The following is a 19536-nucleotide window of genomic DNA, read 5'->3' on the forward strand; positions in this document are numbered from 1 at the left end:
CTATTATAAAAGTTTAACTATTATTGCTATACTTGGAAGTCTCTACAGAAAAAGAAAAAGGAATTGATAAATCTCTATTATATCTAGCTATTTGCTGATTTTGTGGAAAAAATAAGGCCTTGGAACTGACATGTTTCATTGTCATCCATTATCATTTACTTGGTATCCACACACCACCACAAAAGATGGCCTGAGTGTAGGAGCCTGGTGGAAAATTTTATTTTGCTAAGTTTCATATGATATAATCCATAAAGTCTTGATCACCAGACTCACATTTAATAGCCTGAACTGAAAGAATATTTAGGTGAGGGCAAAGATTTGCTGACATGTGTATCCCCTTTTTGGTCCAAGGAGTGGTTTTTAACTCACTGTGAATTCTGAGTCATGGTGGGGTGTGTGCAGCACTGACCAAAAAAAAAAGAATAATTAACTTCAGAGGGCATTGCTGTCGGAGGAGACTCTGTTGTCCTTACTGTGTCCATGCTTCACTCTCCTGCTGGGATTTCTGAAGCAAGTGGGAGCTGACTCTTTGGGGTGCACTTCCCAGGTTCCTGTATCTGCTGCAGTCAGCCCCTGGGAGGCTCTGGTAAGCGACAGGACAGCTGGAGGACAGGAAGGAAGGAGAAGACAGGGTGTTCTTCCCCTCTTCTCCTTCTGCCTCTCGCCACATCTCTAGCAACAGCTGTACCTCCATGGCGGCTTGGAGAACCATCATGGTTTCACATCTCTCTAGGAGACCATGGTTCCAGGGCTCTCGGTTCGGCCTCTTCCCTTGGTTCCCTCAGCTCCAGGATGATGGTGATGTCTTTCTGTTGCTGTTCCCGGTTCCATATTTGACTTCCCAGCGCTTCCCCTCACCTGTGTAACTGATTTCTTGAATTAAATTCCTCTGTCTTCCTGGTTGGACCCTGACTGGCAAAATCCACTATATACCTAAGTATGTGTATATTGGGTCATGATATAGAACACATTTTGTACTGAGAGTAGTTGTTAAAACAGTTTGAAAGCCATGGTCTATGAAAATAAATTCGACAGCATGCGGTGGGCTGTGCTCGGCCTACTTCTTCACTTGGGCATCAATGGCTATTACTCAGCTGAAGATCACGAACTTGGAGACTTTTTTTTTTTCTCTTTTAAAAAGGGAAACAGAGTGGTATTGGAGAAGGTGTGCTGACTGGGAGTGAGGAGACCAAGATTCTGACCTTGGTGAGTGGCCATGGGCAATCCATGCCACCATGTGTTCTAGTAGATTATGCTGCCTTTGTGCATGGAACCAAAGGTTCTCAGGTGGGTATGTCTTTTTTTCGAGGGACTCCTATAAGAAGTTAGAGTGTTACCATTTGAAATAAGACACTGATAGATAGCCTGTGACAGCTCACAGACCAGGAGGACTAGCATTTGTAGGCTGTTTATTTTTTTTAAGATGTTATTTATTTTTTTCATTAGAGATACAGGCAGAGGGAGAAGCAGGCTCTCCCTACCAGGACCCTGATGCAGGACTCAATCCCAGGACCCCGGGATCACAACCTGAGCCAAAGGCAGGTACTCAACTACCGAGCCATCCCGGTGCCCCCGATAGGCTGTTTAAAAGAATAGTCACTTACCTAGATCATTCCATTATACTTGCATTAATGATTTTCCTCAATTGATAAGTATCTATTTATTATGCTAGCATTATAAATAATAGCTCAACATTCTGGTCGTATGTTCTTAGGGAATAAATATTGATATGGGCCATGGGGTCTTCAGAATATCAGGTAACGGTGGTTACTATCATTAAGGTGAGTAAATAAATCACCCCATAAAACTGAGGTGTCACATCAAGACAAATGCCCCCATAGGTACGTATATTTTTTAAATAGGTTGATAAAATATAGATAAAGTTTAAGCTGTCGATCTCCTGAAGTTGCAAACCTATCCTAAGTCCTATTCCACAAACAAAAAATGTTGCATGCTATGATGTTCTTTTACCTTATCAGCAATTCCCTTGCTTTTCTCCATATTTAAGAAAAGTCTGTTACCAAAAGGCCCCAAATTGTCTTCAAAATAGTAGAATTCCAACAGATATCACAATGTTTCTGGAAAGATAAGCAATTGAATATGCACAATTCCAGACCAGATGTGAGCTTTTCCTTTATGCACTCAGTGAAGTCAGGTCCTGTTCAGGGACTTTTATCAGGAGATAGAAGATAAAAGCTTCCTGTCTAATATTAAACCTTGCCCCCATGTAGAATCCAGACGCTTGCAACCCTTTCCTCAAACTTCATATACTTGGGGTTTTTTGTTTTGTTTTGTTTTATATGTTTGTAGGTTTTTATTTATTTTTTTATATTCATCACTTTCTGGCTGGTAACACCATTGGAAACTAAAATAAAGCCATATTGTTGTGGAATGTATTTTATCCCCACCTGTGGAGAGACTGATTTTTTTTTTTTTTGATCCCCAAAGCAGATTATTTATCTCAATTTCTTTAAAGAGTCATCTAAGGTAATTTTCATGGTTATTTCTGTTTTTATATGTTCCCGGTTTATTTTCTACTCCTCTCTTGAATTTGCATAGAACGGCTTCAAGCGCAGAAAAATGGCTGGAATAAAACGACAGCAGATTGCGCTTTTGTGTGCTCAACTAGAAGGGAGAATCTGGTGGGTGATGTGTTGGAAGTCCAGCTGGAAAAGGGTCGCAGACAAATAAAATGCAATGAACGGCAACTGAAAAGATAAGTCCAGTGACAGCTGAAGGGGGTCTAACAGTAAAACACTGCCATAAAAATCTAATAAAACAGGGACACCTGGGTGGCTCAGTGGTTGAGCATCTGCCTTTGGCTCAGGTCGTGATCCTGGGGTCCTGGGATCAAGTCCTATGTCGGGCTCCCTACAGGGAGACTGCTTCTCCCTCTGCCTATGTCTCTGCCTCTCTCTCTCTCTCTGTGTGTGTCTCTCATGAATAAATAAGTAAATAAAATCTTTAAGGAAACATCTAATAAAACATCAAGGTAAAAGGATATGGCATAGTCTACCACTGTGGTATTTGGTTGAGGGGCCTTGGAGATGAGCTATAGTCAGTCTCTCACTGGTGCAATAGCATGTTATCATTCAGAGGAACACAGTATAAGTCAAAGGGCAGTCGGGACAATGGCCTCCCAAAGAAATATTAAAATATTTGAACAATTTATAACAATAAAAAAATTTTTGGCTTTGAGTTCATGTTCTGGCTCCTAACACACAACTGCCCCAAGATGTGTCAAAGCCTCAAAGAAACGTTGATGACAACATTCATAGAAATCCTTTCTTGTGTAGTCAACAGTATATAAAGAGTATTATTGAGAAAATCCTTTGGAATGAAATTATCCTCAGAAAGCCTATCTCCGGAGACAGATGAAGCCTTCCTTTGGGCAGTTAGAATGCATTTGAACTATCTAGAGAAATATTGAGTTCTAAATGGTTTTTCTAAGGACAGACCTGATTGGATGCATAAAGTGCACAGGCTTCACTTTATGAAAGTTAAAGGAAAGATTAATTTCTTATCAGAAAAGTATCCTAGATCGTTAATGCTGCTGATACCTCTATATCAGTAATTCTTACCCTCTGTGATGAAGATCCCCTTGAGAATCTGATTGAATGTATGGATTCCCTTTGCAGAAAGTGCACTTTAACGTGATCATGGAATTTCAGACCCAGTTTCAATGGATTGCCAAATGCGCCCAAGCTCATTTATATTCCACCTTCCCTCTGTCCCATAATGGGTTAAGAACCCTGTATTGATGACAAATGATTGAACAGTTTCTACATGAGCAACATAGATCATGCTGACTCTGGAGTTTTACCGAGCTGGGTTAAAAATTCTGACTTCATCATTTAGTTCTCTCCAAGTTATTTGATCACATTCCCCTTGCAGTTAAAAAAGAAAAAAATAATAAAATAAAAAGGATAGTGTATGACTTATGCATATTTATTCGTAATACATGTATTCAGCATTAATATATCAAGTGCACCATAAACATACACAAAATAGAAGTTAGAGTGAGATGAAGATGAGAGAATAAAATATCTTGCTAATCATGATGATATCATACTCTATCAATAGCTAATATCTCACGGCAAAATATATGCTCAGATCAGAATTCATCATTAGTGATAGTGCATATAAATCCAAACTGCAAAGAGTCTTGAATAATTGTGAATGTTTTTGACCTATTTCTCGTCAGATCCAATTAGACTGTCATTGTTTTTGCTTCTCAGTGTGGCTGACAAAAAACTCTTAGAACTTAAAGGGGCAGATTTGATCTTTATTTTCACCTGTGAGTGCATTATTGGATTTATCTCAACCTTTGATTTTTTTCGAAGGAATCTTTTAAGCCATTTGTTTTCCAAATAAGAGAGTTAATTGGTGAAAACCAGAGGAGACACTTTGTGGAAGGTGTAAGCTTCAGGCAGCGTAGACACCCTGAAAGTGAAAGAACCAGAGGGGTGCCACAGTCATCCTGCCATCTGTGGCTCTTCCCTAAGTACTCCTCAGATACAATACTTTGCAGTGACCACTTTACTTGGCACCATGTAAAGGTGCTAGGGTAAATGAATATCATAAACATTTGTACAGCTCTTCTCTTTCGGGTCATTACATATTTTTTTAATCATTAAAGGAGAAAGAAATAGAATTTCTAATGTTCTTCCCAAGTCACAGCGAATTCCCTTTGCTCACTCCACTTTGGAGACCCCTGTCTTAGGCAAATTATTTACTGCCTCTCAGTTTCTTCATCTGTAAAATGGGGATAATGTCACATAACTAATAGGGTCACGTGGATACATGGCATAAGTAATGGTCTGTGTACAAACAGTGGCATGTGATTTGAAGGAGGAATACAAGGAGATGCTATTATAATGATTATTGCTGATCACACAGTTGCCAAGTGTACACTCATGTTATTCCTAGCCTAATTTAAAAACCAAACAAAACCTCCTCTCAGTGCTCTTTATATGACTGCAAGAGATGAAGCTTCTCACCTCCCACTTTACACCCCCCAAAACAAAACAAAACAAACAAAACAAAAACATATTAGCCTTTTCAGCTTGGAAAACAACAGATTCTGAACACTTAGTAATCTTGTTCATTGACATGAGAATTATGAATTGGGAAGTCTGGTTAAATCCTATCGGATAATTTTAATATATATATCTCATCCTGTCATTCAACAAAGTTGTGGGTTTTTTTTTTTTTTTTTTTTTTTTTTTTTTTGTTAAACAACATACAATGTACTGTACTAGACATCCGGCTAAGTGCTGAGGTTTCAAAGATGAATTGAACTTGCTCTACCCCCTCCAGGCACTAACCATCTAGTGGAGGATACCAAACAAATAATCGCATCAAAGTGATAAGTGCTGTAATGGAGGTACACACTGGTTGCTATGGGAGCAGAGTAGGATAAGCAGCTTCCTTTGCCTGGGGAGGGCAAGGAGGGCCACTGGAAGGATGCTGCGCCACAGCTGAGTCTTGGAGGACGTGGACTGGGAACGTGCATTTTGGTCAGAGGGAAGTATTTCCAATATGGCCCCCTAGGAACCAGTAGGTAGGCCAGGTCTCTGGAGCTAAGTGATGTGAGGAAGTCAACAAGGCTGGCAGAAATCTGTCCTTGCCTAGCCTTGGAAGACATGCTACTGCTGAAATTCATCATGGAATGGATTGGAAGTAGACAAAGGCTCTCAAGCTAGAAGGTGATACCATCACAAAGAGAACTGGGTGGTATTTTGGAGGAATGACTGGTGAAACAAAATCTCTTGAGACTATTGGGTGGGAAGAAGAGCAAGGAGTGTTTACCTCCATAGTAAATTTACTTACTAATTCTAAACTCTTCGCTAAAGTCAATTGTCGGCTGATTCACTTTGTCCACGTTTGGGTTCCGTTACTGTAGATGAATGTACTCATTCCCCAAGGGTCTGACTTGCTCCCGTTTGAGCCAGGCAACATTTCAGCCAGCAGTACCAGTTTGCCTGGTGGGATCACAAGCTTCCTAACTTTGTGCACGGCATCTTTCTTTATGAGGGTGTTATAACTAGATATCAATTTTCAAACCCAATATCTACTCTAAACAGAACATCAACCAGAGCCGACTTACATAACAAGTGAATGTGGCCAGACAGACATGAAAAAGCGACTTCTATCTCTTGATGCCAAACTAGAAAGAGAAAAGCAAGTTCAGAGAACACATTATGACTCATCAAAGTCCAAAAGGAAAAGCTTCATGTGAATATAGCATCCTGTGCAGCCTCTTGGGGTCCTTTTAGCCTCCAACCATATTGGCTTTTGTGTGGATCTTCTGCGAAACAAAAGAACCCCATCATTTTCCTCCTTAACATCAATTGTTAAATGTTGCTTTACCTCAGAGATGAAGCTTCTGCTATACGTTCTACAATCTCTCTCTCTTTTTTTCCCTGACTGCCTTTTCATTTCTCCTGAGTGTAGGCCTTATTTTTCTAACATTTCTACTTGCTGCAGTGCAAGCTACAAACAAGACGACGAAGGCTGAAAAGACCTGAAGGGAGAAGGTGGTGCTTTCTTAAACCAATACGAAGGGGAAAGGAGATGCAATATCTATATTTAAGCTCTGCTCCAGAGATAGAGATAGATTTTATTATTCAATTCCCATAGTCGAGCATATAATGCATTGAAACCAATCCCTCCAAGTACTGCATCAAAATTTTATATGGGCCGAAGAATATACACATGTAGCAAGGTGAGTATTTTCTTTTTAACTCTCCCCCCTGACAAAATGCTGCAAGGAATGTCCAGCTTCTTCCTCCAGCGTCTTACCAAGACGATTGTTCTCTCTTTGAAATTTGGCATGGCAGGTAAAGGTGGAATCTTAAAGGGAACACAGGTACTTACACACACACACGGGAATAAAGGTATGGGGTTGGCATGCCAGAGAAACCAACTGGGCCTGAAAAAAAATTAAAACCTAGCTATTAGCTAATGTAATAAGCATTGCCATTAGGTTAAAGCCCTTTTACAGACAACTAGGTTATCTGGCTATATTATTAGTTGCAATTTATGAGGCAGTTAGAAGTTATACTTTCACTACATCGCTAATTTTAAGGTTTCTCACTGTTTATTTCCCGGGGAAAAGTTATACAGGCATATCCTCAGGCAGAAAAACAAGTTCTTACAGTGGACTGTCTCTTCGGGGCATACTATATTGTTTCTCTTAGATGCATTTTCTTTTGTTATCCTGAGGTTCATCCTAGGATAGACAGGAAATTTTAACACCAAAGTCATGGAGCAAGTAACAAAGCCTTTGAAACTACAGGGTGGCTGACATTGGCACTCCCAGAGGCCTGAACTTGGTGCCCTTGCAAACTCTACTTCCCCCCAGCAGCAGCGGGACCAGCCCCGTAAGCAATTTTTTGCCACTTACAGACCATGTGCAGCATTGGGTGCACTTTCCATTGCTTCTTGACGGAAACTTCTCCAGTGCCTAATTTCAAGCATCCGAGAAGTGCATTTCAGACCTGGTTGCTCCAAGACTCAATTTTGCAACTGCAAAATGGTCTTAAAATAGGATTTTACTCTAGGGGGAAAATCCTCCACTAGAGAGTCACGGTGCACTTTGAATGACTAATTGAAGCCATTACATTACAAAATAAAGGATACATCATTCTTTTCATAACACTACCATATAGGAACAGTTTTAATTTTAAGAGTCAAGCACTTACATTAATCTGAGTCTGAAATAATAGGCCCCTGATTTAAAATCTCCTAACATTCTTTCACACTTCATAAAACTAAAAATAAAATTCGTCTCAGCAAACACTGACCTATTCCGCCAGCCAAAGAACTGTATTTCAAGGAGAATTGGAACAAGAGGTCTCCAAACTGCCAAGTGCCAGCAGTTTACTGTTTGTAGCCTTAATCGGTCTGCAACGTGAGGTGGGAGAGGACAGACTGTGGGCTGCCCAGGATAAGAGATTTAGTCCCTTTCTTAAATCAAAAGCAGATTCCACGCTTCAGCTGTCCCCTCACCCGCTCGCCCCGCCCCCACGGGGTTGTTTTTCCCTATCTATGTCTTCCTTGTATGCATTTTATTCGAAGATGACAGGTGAGGGAAGCTTCACGTGCCGCATCTGGTCCGCAAAGTAAACAGAGGGGTTAGGGTGGGCTTATTTATTTACAAGGCATTCAGCCTCTCAGCTGTTTTTCCCTCGTTGGCATTTGGAAGCTTGCCGTCCTTTAGAAAAGAGACAGATTTGGCAGGAATGTTCTTTGTGCCCGCCTCCCTTTTTTACGGGGGAGAAAGGGGACAGATTTATAATTACAACCTTGGGTGGGGGGGGGAGGTAACGGGGAGGGGGGTGGCGTAGAAAAAGTTTCAGCCGGCACGACAATGCCTGCTTTTTTTTTTTTTTTTTTTTTCTCTTCTTCTTCTTTTTCTTTCACGGTCCACACTGTGCAGTGCACTAACAGCTCCGGTGCCACTCGGAGCCCTCCCCCGGTCCCCTCCCCTCTTCCCTCTGCAGGCGCGCTCCGGCAGGCGGAGGCACAGTTAAATTCCAGCACCTTCTCCACCTACCCCCAAACTACTACGCGCTATTACTACGGCCGCCCTCCCCACCCCCCACCGCGCGTCGGGGTGGCGGGGCGGGGGTGGGGGGCGCCCGGCGACGTCCCTTCCAAAGCTCCCCCCTCCCGCCCCGAGGTCGACCGCCGGGAGAGGGATGTCGGACGCCCAAGTCCTGCGGGGCTCGCGGCGAGCTCTGCGTCCTGCGCAGTTTCTCCGCTCCAGGCACCAGCACGGCCCGGGAGCCGGCGCCGCGCAGACACACACACACACACACACACACACACACACACACACACGGATCCACGCATACAGTAGAGCCGTCTCGGTGCACATTCTTGCACACCGCCCCCTCCTCCGCCCCCCCCGCCCCGAGCTCCCGGAGTCGCTGAGCGGGCCGAGTGACAGGCGCGTCCCGCCAACCCGCGCCCGGGCGGGCAGGGAGGAGCGGCGCGCGGGGCCAACTGCGGCGCGTCTTCCGGCGCCCGTGGAGGCGGCGAGGGTGGGACGCGGGGCGGAGCCCGACTTTAGGAAGAGGAGGGGATGGCTGTCATCAATGAAGTCATATTCATAATCTAGTCCTCTCTCCCTCTGTTTCTGTACTCTGGGTGACTCAGAGAGGGAAGAGATTCAGCCAGCATACTCCTCGCGAGCAAGGTAAATATAACTTACAACTCCTTTCTCCTCTCCCCCCCCCCCCCCGCCCATCCCTCCCTCCCTCCGGCCTCCGGGGCTGCAGCCGCCGCGCAAACCCCTCCGGCACCGCGCCGCCTTCGCCGGGGAGTCTTCATTATTATCCTAATTATTATTTATTGTGCATGCACGGAGACCAAAACAAACAGGCGGGCCAACCGCCGCCACCGCCACCACCACCACCACAACAAAAAAGCCCGCCTCCTCCCCGCGGGCCTCAGGTGGAATGCTCTAACGACAGCTCCCGGGCGGCCGTGGAAGAAACGGGAAAGTTTCAACCGAACCTTGCTGTTCTAATAATAACAGTAATAATTACTACTTCGGGGAGGCGAGGGGCGGGTGGGGGGGATCCCGACACAGCACAGCCTTGACCCCAGGTAGGCAGTCAGCGATGCGCTCGCTGCCAACTCAAGGTTGCAACACACACACACACACACACACACACACACACACTCCGCAAGGTTGCAATCCCCCCCCCCCCATCCCCTCGAGGCTGGGGTAGGGCGCCGGCTGGAGGACCCGGGAGGAGGATGGAAAGGCGACAGTTCACCCCGAGCCGTCCTCCCCGGAAGAGTTGGAAGGGGCGCGGGAGAGGAGGGCGAGGAGCCCGGGCTGGCGGCGGGGCGCCAACGATCGCGGCTGCCACCCGCCTCCCGGGGACTTGTTTAAAGGGCTCCGGTTGCCGAGACGCGAGCCGATCGCGGCGGGAGGAGCCGAGGCTGGCGCGCCCGGGAGGCGGCAGCCACCGCCGCGGGGCCGGTGCGTGCAGGATCGGAGGTGTCACCTCCACTTTGCGCGTTCCCTCGGGCGGGGAGGAGGACGCTGACCGGTAGGCAGGCCCTTTTTAGGCAGAGGGGTTCCCGGGGCGCTGCGCCCGGGGCTCTGCGGACGTGCCCGCCTCTGGTACCTGGTACCTGGCGGCCGCGCGGGCTCGGCTGTTGAAGTTCGGGGTGTCCGGCCCGGGCCGCGCCGCCGGCGGGGAGGGAGGAGGCCCCAGGGAAGGAGGTCGGAGGTGCCCGCCGGGCTCGGTTGCGCTGCCCTCCCCCTTCCCCGGGTTTGTTTTCGTTGGCTCGGCGTCTTTCCCCCCAGCCTGAGCCGCGGGAACCTCGGGCGTGGGTCGCCCGCGATCGTCGGGGTGCTAGGGGCTCGCCGGGGCCCGGGAGAGCCACGGCGGCCGCGGGCCGGGAGGCCATGATCCGGATAATCCTCTCTGCCTGACTGTCACAAACAGGACCCGCGCGCACCCGGCCAGCAGTGGTGGCGTTCGCCGGAGAAGGGGAAGGGCTGCGAGGGGGTGGGGGGTGGGGGGTGGGGGGAGGAGGAGGGCGGGGGTGGGGAGGGCGGGAGGCGGGGAGACCGGGTGGGAGCCTCCTCCCCACGATGACACGCACCCCTTCCTTCTCGCTCCCTGCTTTCGAGTTTGCTTTATTCCCATCCCAACCTGATTTACCCCTTCCTCTGCTCTCCCCCTCCATCCGGCCGTCTTCCCTCCTCCCGTTTGCGTTGCAAAACAGGGCCATGCCATCTGCAAAGGTGTCGCGATGCACTTCCCCAAATAACCGGTCCGGCGTGCCCGTCCCCAGGCGCCCTCCGGCTGCGGGCGCACCCCGAGCCCGGTGCTCCGGGTGCCCCGCACCAGGCCTCGCAGCCTGGGCGCAGTTGCAGCGCGCGGGGCGGGGCGCAGCAGTGCGGGCTCCCGGGGACACCCGTGCCCTGGCCCCGGCGCCCGGCCGGTTTCCGGTACACGCGGGGAAATCGCCTCCTGCCAGCGTCTTCGCGCGCGCCCCTGCCTCCGCCGCCTGGATTGCATTATTATTTTTATCCGGGTTGCAGCTTTGCGGCGGATCCTGGTGAGCGCAGGGCAGGCCGGCCTGCTGGGGGTGGGGGCTGGGGTGGGGAGGGAGGGAAGTTGGACGTGGATCAGGCAGGAAAAAAAAAAAAAAAAAAAAAGTTTGGCAGGGCGGCTAAGTAGGGAGGGGGTGGGAGGGGGCGGCGAGCTCCCGCGGCTCGCGCCTCCGCGCCCTCGGGGCCGGCCGAGTGTGTCTGCGCGTGAGTGTGCGTGTGTGCTGCGCGCGGGGCCGGGCCGGTGCCCCCGTCGCGGGTAGGGGCGCGGGCGGCCGCGGGGAGCCCGGGGAGCGCCAGGCGAGGTTCGGCGGCGGGGGCGGGCGGGGGTGGCGTGCGCGTGTGCCTGCGAGTGTGAGTGTGAGTGTGCGCGCGCGAGCGGCAGAGAATCAGGAAGTCACAGCGGCGAAGCGCACACAGACATGTTTGATCGCCGTGACATGACGCGCGCGAGGGAGGAAGCGGCGGCGGCGGCGGCGGCGGCGGCGGCGGCGGCGGGGGCCGGGCCGCGGGCTCGGGCGCGGGCCTAGGGCTCGGGCCGGGAGCCCCCTCGGGCCGTGCGGCCGCCGCAGGCTCAGCGAGCCCCGCGCCTCTTTTTGTTCCGCGTCCCCCAGGTAAGGAGCCTGCGCCGGCGCCGCCCGCCGAGCGCGGAGCTTGCCAGCGCTCTCCCTGCCGGCCCCCGCCGGGCTCCCGGCTCGCCTTTCCTGCAAAGTCAGGCCGGCGGGGGCAGCGGGCTCCTCGCCCTGCGATCGATCGCGTGGAAACTTTGCAGCGGGCAGCCCCGCGACGGGGAAGCAGGAGGCCTCGCCCGCCGCCGCCGCCGCCGCCGCCGCCGCCGCCCGTAGCTCTGGCTCCTCCGGGTCCGGGGAGCGGAGCGGAGCGGAGCGGCTGCGCCCTGGGGCTGTTGCACATCCAAACTTCGGGCCTAACTCTCGCACGGTTTACCCCAGCAATAAAATGCATATATTCCGAGTCGTCCTTTTGGGATTGCCAGGCGTTTGGGGGGAAAAAAAAATTGTTTTTTTTTTTTTTTAAAGAAGGAGACGGGCTTGGGGAGTCGAGCAAAGTGGGGGTGTTGTGCAGAATCCGTTCCTTCTCTAATGCCTGCGCCGGGTGTTATGTAATTTTAGTGGCACATGGGTGCAAAGCCCACACTGGGCTTCTCCCCTCCTTTGTTTATATAACTTTTGGGAGAGTTTTGCAAGGTTTCGCCTTTTTTCCTTCCTCCCCAGTCCGATGGACGTGGGTGCTTTTGAAACAACAAAGCGACCGGGGTTACTGGCTTATGGAGAGGTGTCATCATCGTCTCCTGGTCATTGGGCAGACTGGATTCCTAAGGACGTGTAATGGTAGAGCATGAGGGAGGCATGAAGGATACACGTTTGTCTGCTGCATGGAGTGGTTATTTTTAACGTCTGTGCGTCATGAAGAGCAGAGTTAAATTTTAAACTTCCATTTCAGAGGACTTTTTTTTTTTTAATTTATTTACACCTGGTTGTGCCATGCCTGTAGGAGCAGAATGCTAGTATGAACCGAAAGATTGTTTGTGCTGCAGGGTGTGGAGTGGAAGAGAATTTCTGTCTTAACCAAATTAAGACTCCAGAAGGCCTTGAGAGCTGTGCTAAGATAAAAGGCATGCCCAGTGGTGTGTGTGTGTGTGTGTGTGTGTATACACTTAGATATGCACATTCAAATATTTCCGTAATATTTTCCATCAGTTTCTTGGAGGGCCACTGCCCCAGGCTTGTTTGCCAACACCAGACTTGGTAGGCTTCCAGCCCACTTTGAGCACACTGGTTAAGTGTTAAGAGGTGTGGCAGGTTTGAATCCAAGTTGGTGCATTGTTATGCAAATCCAGACACACTTTCTCTTTTAGGGATCTAATTGCGCTTTTATTCTCCTGGACTTTTTTTTTTTTTTTCTTTCTTTCTTTCTTTTTTTTTTTTTTTTTTTTTTTTCTTTTTTTTAAAGCTCCCTGACGACTCAAATGTTTGCTACTGAAAGAAGGGATTTGCAGATACCTGTTAGGTACCAAAGATATTTATTGCAGTGGACTAAGGAAAAAAATCCAAGCCTGGAGACCCAGGTCCATTAACCTGGTTGGAGGCCTTAAGAAGAGGCGCCTTGTAGGTAAAGAGCATTGTAAAAATAAATTAGGAGTTTGGGGTATCAGAAGCCTTGAAGGATGGTCAGAGGTGAGGGAGCGCTACCTTCCATGCAGCCTCTCTCTTATGAGTGACAGCAGTGACATCCTAGCTCCGGGACTGAGGACTGGCTGCACTGTGGCGTCTTAAGAAAATATTCACCACAAGAGTATGTTCAAAGCAGCTTTAGATCTTTTCTTTTGTTCCGTTTTAAAGTGGTTTTTGAGCATTTCACGTCAACTTTCTTGAAAAGTGCTTTGACCAACACCTGAGGCTTGGAATTGACAAAAAAAAAAAAAAAAAAAAAATGCCCCTGCTTGTATTTTATCGCCAATGCTTGAATTCTGTTTAAGATATTTCTGACAGTATAGCTAGCTGGAAAGTAACACTTTGGCATATAATTTTTTTGAACTTTTTGACTTTGATTAAGAAGACATTTACAGACTGATAATAAAAGCATATTCTGTTCTCTCTAGGAGACCATTGTGATACCCCTGATATTACCATAATATTTTGACATTTCATTTTAAAGGCTTATTATGTATTGGAGCAAGACCATAAAAGAGAAAACTTTCATAAATTTTAAAAGTGGTGGTGTCCTTCAGTATTTTCATGGCTTTTTTCTCCCCCCCCCCCCCCTTTAGAAGTCTTGCTTTGTAAACAAGGCCTTTGTTTGTCAAACTCCCCTAGGTCAGCAGCTTTTTGATACTCTAGAGAAATAATAAATCACGATTTGTGACATCTTGACATGCTGCCATGAGGACAACTGAATTATCACAAATATAATGCTAGGCAGTGTTTGCCAGCACTAGCGTATTGAGGGAGTGTTGATAGGACCTGATTTCAACCAGCACAAGTTTTGATTCCCATTATTTGTGGTCAAGATGATTTTAAGGGGAGCCATGGACAATTTGTTGCTTAACATGAGTGGACTTGGAGAACTCCCTATAAATGAGTCACTTTTCTCCCCAGCAGTATTTCTGGTGAACAGATGAGAAAATTTCCCTAATGTGAAAGCCATATTTGGGAGCTACTTTTCTGATTTTTTTCTCTTGTCACTTTTTTATGTGAAAGAATTATCTTCTGAATCACTCCTTATCCCTAAATGTGTTCTGGTGGATTGTTTTCGACCAACAGAGGATGCTGAATTCTCTGTCATCTTTGGAAGACTTTGCATTATGGAACTTTAATCTTTAGCCAGTTGAAAAAGTCCTGGGTCATTCCGTAAGTGGTTGGGAGCAGAAGATATGGAAGGTGGTGAAGCTATTTAGTAGAGTGTTTAGGAAGGCCTGAGACGTTTCTTTTTTGTACATAGAAAGTCATGACTTTCTCTTTCTTTGCCAGAGAATACAGAAGTCTAAAACTTAGTTCTGCCAGAATCGTTGTGGAAGACAGCATGTTTATTTTGAGGTTATTTACCAGCAAGTTAAATGGGATCTTGCAACGTGGGTTTGGAAAACTTTTATGACCTTATTACAGTTTATTATCCCTTCTTTTTCTCTCATGTTAATATGGTACTTTTCATTGACAGTATTGAGGGTACATTAAAGATTTTAAGTAATACAGGCATTAAAGATACAGTCAAAGATGCTAGAATAATTATACCTTAGCAAAATATAGAATGGAGCTGATGAAATTCAGGAGCCAGATAGCTGGGTCTTTTCGGATGTTGGGTATAAGCACCGTTTAGTCTTAATTATGAGTGAATAACTCATTAATTCACTCTTTTGGAGTGATGGTTTAGATATGGACTACGGAATTTGTTTTTGAGATTTTATTTATTTCTTTGAAACAGAGAGGACGAGCAGGGGGAGGGGCGGAGGGAGACAGAGAAACAGACTTTGTGTTGAGCACTGAACAGGACATAAGGCTCGATTCCAGGATCCTGAGATCATGACCTGAGCTGAAGGCGGACACTTCACCGACTGAGCCACCCAGGCGCCCAGTCGACAGAATTTTTGACTGAAATATTGACATAAATGGTGCCCTTCTGGACTTCCAGATTTATAACATTATTATATAACTATAACTATGAATTGTGATGGTTTCTTCATTATGTAAGACTTGCAGAACATTCAGACAGTTGTAATGAGGCTTTATGCCTGTATCATGTAAAACCTTTAAAAATCGCAGTATTCCGTCGTATTTTTGGGTGCGTAAGCATCAACTTAAGCGTCGCTTTTTACACCAGGACATTATCTATCTATGGCTCTGCGAGCACTAATGTTCTTGAAACTGTTTAGAAACATCGAATTTAAATGTGGGGTGACCCTTTTGTGAATTGTCCAGTAGAACCTATAGAAGGCTGAAATAAGTTTGAAAAAGCCACTAAATATAAATATAATTCTAACTCCGCCCTCCTCCCCTTCTTTTGAAACCAAATTCAGTATTTGGAAATTTAAATCACTTAATAATAGAAAACAAATCTCTGACCACATATATTGTTTTATAGGTTGACAGTGGTCCAAGGGAAATTGTCTTATCAGTTTTTGTTTGTGTTTTCCTTGTTTAGGGTGATTATGTATTTCTTCACCTACTTGATTTGTGTGTTCCAGTTGTCACCATCCCACTGGAAGATGAGTCATTGATGTGGAAATTGCATGTATAGGAGGAAAGCCCTCTCCCACCTTCCCCCAGTGCTTTTGAAGTGGGCGTATGTTTACCTTTGCAGTATCTGCACCTCTTCTGTACTTTACTGCTGTGCTGTATTCATGTGTGTGCTAAAATGCTGTAACTCTAAAAAATAAACAATCTACAGGGCACCTGAGTAACTCATTAGGTTAAATGTCTGCCTTTGGCTCAGGTCATGATCCCAGGGTCCTGGAATCGAATCCCATATTGGACTCCCTGCTCAGCTGGGAGTCTGCTTCTTCTCCTTCTGCTCCTCCCCCTATCTCTGCTAGTGCTTTCTCTCTCTCTCTCTCTTTCTCTCTCTCTCTCAAATAAATAAATAAAATCTAAAAAAAATAAGATAAATAAACAATCTACAATTGAGAATTTGTGTTTTAAAGAACGTACCTAAGCATCTGTGGTAAACTGCACAGGCCTTGTAATGCAGGAAGAGGTCAGGGTGAGCTGTCATGGGCCCATGGGGTGGCCTTGCAGCCAGAGGAGGGCAGGGGTGTGAGTGTTGGGGTGCAGATCATCAGAAGAAATTCCAGAGATCACAGAGACTGATCGGAAAAATCCACGAGAAGGCACTTGACCTGACTATTCAGGGAGGTTCCAGTTGGGGAGAATTGGTGGAAGATGACATTGGAGATGATAGAAAGACTTGATGTCCAGGCTAATGCATGAATATTTTATCTAGTGTGTATTGGAGGCTTGTGTCAGAAGTTTTGATCAAGGGAATCCATGAGCAAAAACATTCTAGATTAATCCGTGGTCTCAAGTCCAGGGTAGGTATTGAAGCCGTTGAAAGGATCCTGGAGATAATGTACATTTTTACACCATAACTCATAAGGTGTCTTCAGAGGTAATATTTTACTTGATTCGTATCAGAATTGCAGTTGTAGCCTGAGACTATTTTGCCTGTTTTGTAGATGAAGATCTCGAAACTTGAAGAACTCCAATGAACTATGGTGGTGGTTTTTTTTAAATGGCACGCTCATCTGTAAATGGCCATGATCCGTTTTAATTGCAGTGAAGGTGAAGGGTTCCTTCTTGAACTTTTGTTGCTACTGTGAAAGTCAGGGCAAGTGGGGGCATGTCAAAACCCGGCTGTCATATACCTGGGGCTCATTTGGCAAGTAAGGGTTGCATTCTGCTGCTGGGTCATTGCATCTCAGCCAGAAGAGTTTTAAAAATATATATTTCAGACTCTTATATGTTTAGTATATAAATACCATTATCTTAGCAGATAGAGAAGAAAGTGGCTATCATCGTTCTTATCAGCATCCCAAATGAGGTTGTTCTGCAAAGGGGCCTAATAGAACCTAGGAGAGATGGTTGTGTGTGTAAACGTACGCAAGACGTTACAGGTCAGGGTGGCATGCCCTGAAACTAGCTTTTGTTGGTTTCGTTGCTGTGGTTTGGTTTTGACCAATTACCTAGCAATTTAGGTTCAACTAAATGTTGGAAAAGGTAGTAATCCATGATAACCTTTATAACTACCAATGGACGTGGGTCCTGCGTTAGAAGGATGCTCCATCGTAGTACTCTTTTGTTGAGGGCCTTCTTCTGATACTTGGGGTTTTCTCGTAACCACCCTCCTCCAGGGACTTTTTCCTTGGTGCAAACCTCGGGTGTCCTCCTGGAGGAGGTCCTGGGATTGTATGATAGGCAGGCTTTTTGTGAGAAAGCAATCCACCGCCCCTGCAGGGTGATGATGTTAAGTGCCAAGTTTCTGTCGAGCATCGCCTGGGGATGGTGGGGGCAAGAATTAGCTGCTGCAGTGTTTGTGTTCCCTCTCATCCCACACAGAGCTGCCCACCCCCCCACGCCCTGAGCCTTGGCCAGGTTTTAACTCTGGGCAAGGACAGTCCCAGGGCAGGTTATTTAAAGGAAGGGCAGCCACGAACGTTGTAATTTGCTTCCTTGACTGTACAACCGAAGGGCCCACAGAAGCCTGACAAATAGAGCACCGTGTTTTAATCCAGCCCCTGTTTTTGTTTTAAGATTTTATTTACTTATTCATGGGAGACATACAGAGAGAGGCAGAGGGAGAAGCAGGCTCCCTGTAGGGAGCATGCTGCGGGACTTGATCCCAGGACCCCAGGATCACAACCTGAGCCAAACTCAGACACTCAACCACTGAGCCATGCAGGTGCCCAATCCAGCCGCTTTTTAAGATCTAGTTGACTTCGAGTGGGGAAGCTAAAAGTGAACAGTTTAGCACACGAAGGAAAGAAGAATGTATTCCATCAGTAAGGCCACTGAATCAGTGACAGGTCATTTTTGTCATGACACAATGCACCTTATTTATGATGGGGAAAAAGTCACAGGAATTTCCATGTCTGTCAAGCTTTGAAAGAGCACTAGGAGGAAAATGCTTTCCAGGTTTTTCTCGAGTCTTGGGTCCAGGATCATGTAATGTTTCACACTAGGCCCAGCGTGGTTTTTCACGGTGCGGAGTGTTTAAAGTTGTATGTCTCAGATGGAGAGGCAGGAGGACTTTGGTCATGTCTCACCGTCTATCCAGGCAACCTTGGTCTCTAAAAAAGAAACTTCTGGTAGATTTATGTCCTTTATCTCCACTGCCGTTCTTACCCACTGCCCGCTCCCCCGTTAAGAATAGCAGCGCTTCTGTTCTACTTGGAGAGATGTTGCTACTTCTTGTAGGGGAATTATCAATTCCTTTATAGAGAAAGCTACATAGAAAAGCGAGAAGCCCTTCAGGTCAGGAGATGTTCTGAATCAGCAAACAGACATAAAAAGAACTCTTATCTTAACTATCTCCTGAGCCTTGCAGTTCTCCCGAAACAGCCAGAAAGACTTGAAAAAGACTGAGCTATTCTCAGGGCTGTGAGCGGGGCCTAATTTTTATTTCTAATGTTTCACCTTTGACCCGTACCCCAGTCTTTCTGTAAGTCCAGCAGCATGATAAAGATGCGCTGCAAGGCCAGGATCTGGCCATGCTTGGTGAAGACTTATTTAAGAGGTGCTGTCTGGTCGGGGTGGTTGTATCTCCCCGAAACTCTCCATGACTCGAAAGCAAACGTGTCTGGGAGACATCCAGTTATTTATCTGTCTGTTTGTTTATTTATTGATTTATTTCTATGTATTTTTTTTCCCAAGGCCTAGCTGAAATGGCACCTTCTCCAGGAAGCCTTCCCTCATCCTCTCTTCCTTCCTCCACCCAGGCTGCAAGCAGTCTCTCCTGTCCACCCTTAGCTGTGTATGCCTTCTTGTCCTGCAGGAGTTTCCATTTGCTTTCGTTTTTGTTTTAAACATTTATCTGCTTATTCATGGGAGACACACAGAGAGAGGCAGAGACACAGCAGAGGGAGAGGCAGGCTCCCCCCTGCAAGGATCCCGATGCGGGACTCAATCCCAGGACCCTGGAATCACACCCTGAGCCGAAGGCAGATGCTCAACCACTGAGCCAGCAGGTGCCCCAAAGAGTTTCCAGTTGTTTCCCACCCCACCCCCCATGCTATTTATGGATAAGTCCCCTTTTCCTATCTGACTTGCAGAGCCTTGGGGGAAGCCCTTGGGGCCTCTTTGTACATCCTACACTCCTTGTGCCTGGTGGAAATTCGGGACAGTTGGCAATAGATAAGTAAACGGGGCCTCTGGATATTTGGTTGGACATTACCAACCTTTGCTCATGAGCTGTGTCCACCTCACATTCTCTCCAGGGCTTCTCTG

At 46.9% G+C, this 19536-nt stretch overlaps 1 protein-coding gene and 1 long non-coding RNA gene across 6 annotated transcripts in view; one reads left to right on the forward strand and one right to left on the reverse strand.

Annotated features, from left to right (window-relative positions):
- Positions 1 to 3952: 3952 nt before the first annotated feature.
- On the reverse strand, positions 3953 to 8327 carry LOC111096818. The gene is made up of 3 exons (XR_005353188.1): positions 7809 to 8327; positions 7409 to 7468; positions 3953 to 7234 (listed from the first exon to the last, which is right to left on the reverse strand). It is a non-coding gene; the product is annotated as an uncharacterized LOC111096818 (long non-coding RNA).
- Positions 8328 to 9038: 711 nt separating this feature from the next.
- The window catches only part of SMARCA2 (SWI/SNF related, matrix associated, actin dependent regulator of chromatin, subfamily a, member 2), a 174898-nt gene continuing 164400 nt past the window's right edge, over positions 9039 to 19536 (forward strand). The window contains exon 1 of one of the 5 annotated variants that reach the window (XM_038527171.1): positions 9039 to 9205. The gene's annotated coding sequence lies outside the window, so the exon portion shown is untranslated. Of the gene's footprint in view, positions 9206 to 9934; positions 10071 to 10958; positions 11092 to 11676; positions 11698 to 19536 lie in introns of those variants that run through there. The other 4 variants (XM_038527166.1, XM_038527167.1, XM_038527168.1 and 1 more) reach the window with 4 other exon arrangements.

Source organism: Canis lupus, chromosome 1 (assembly GCF_011100685.1).
Source record: "Canis lupus familiaris isolate Mischka breed German Shepherd chromosome 1, alternate assembly UU_Cfam_GSD_1.0, whole genome shotgun sequence".
Lineage (NCBI taxonomy): Eukaryota > Metazoa > Chordata > Mammalia > Carnivora > Canidae > Canis > Canis lupus.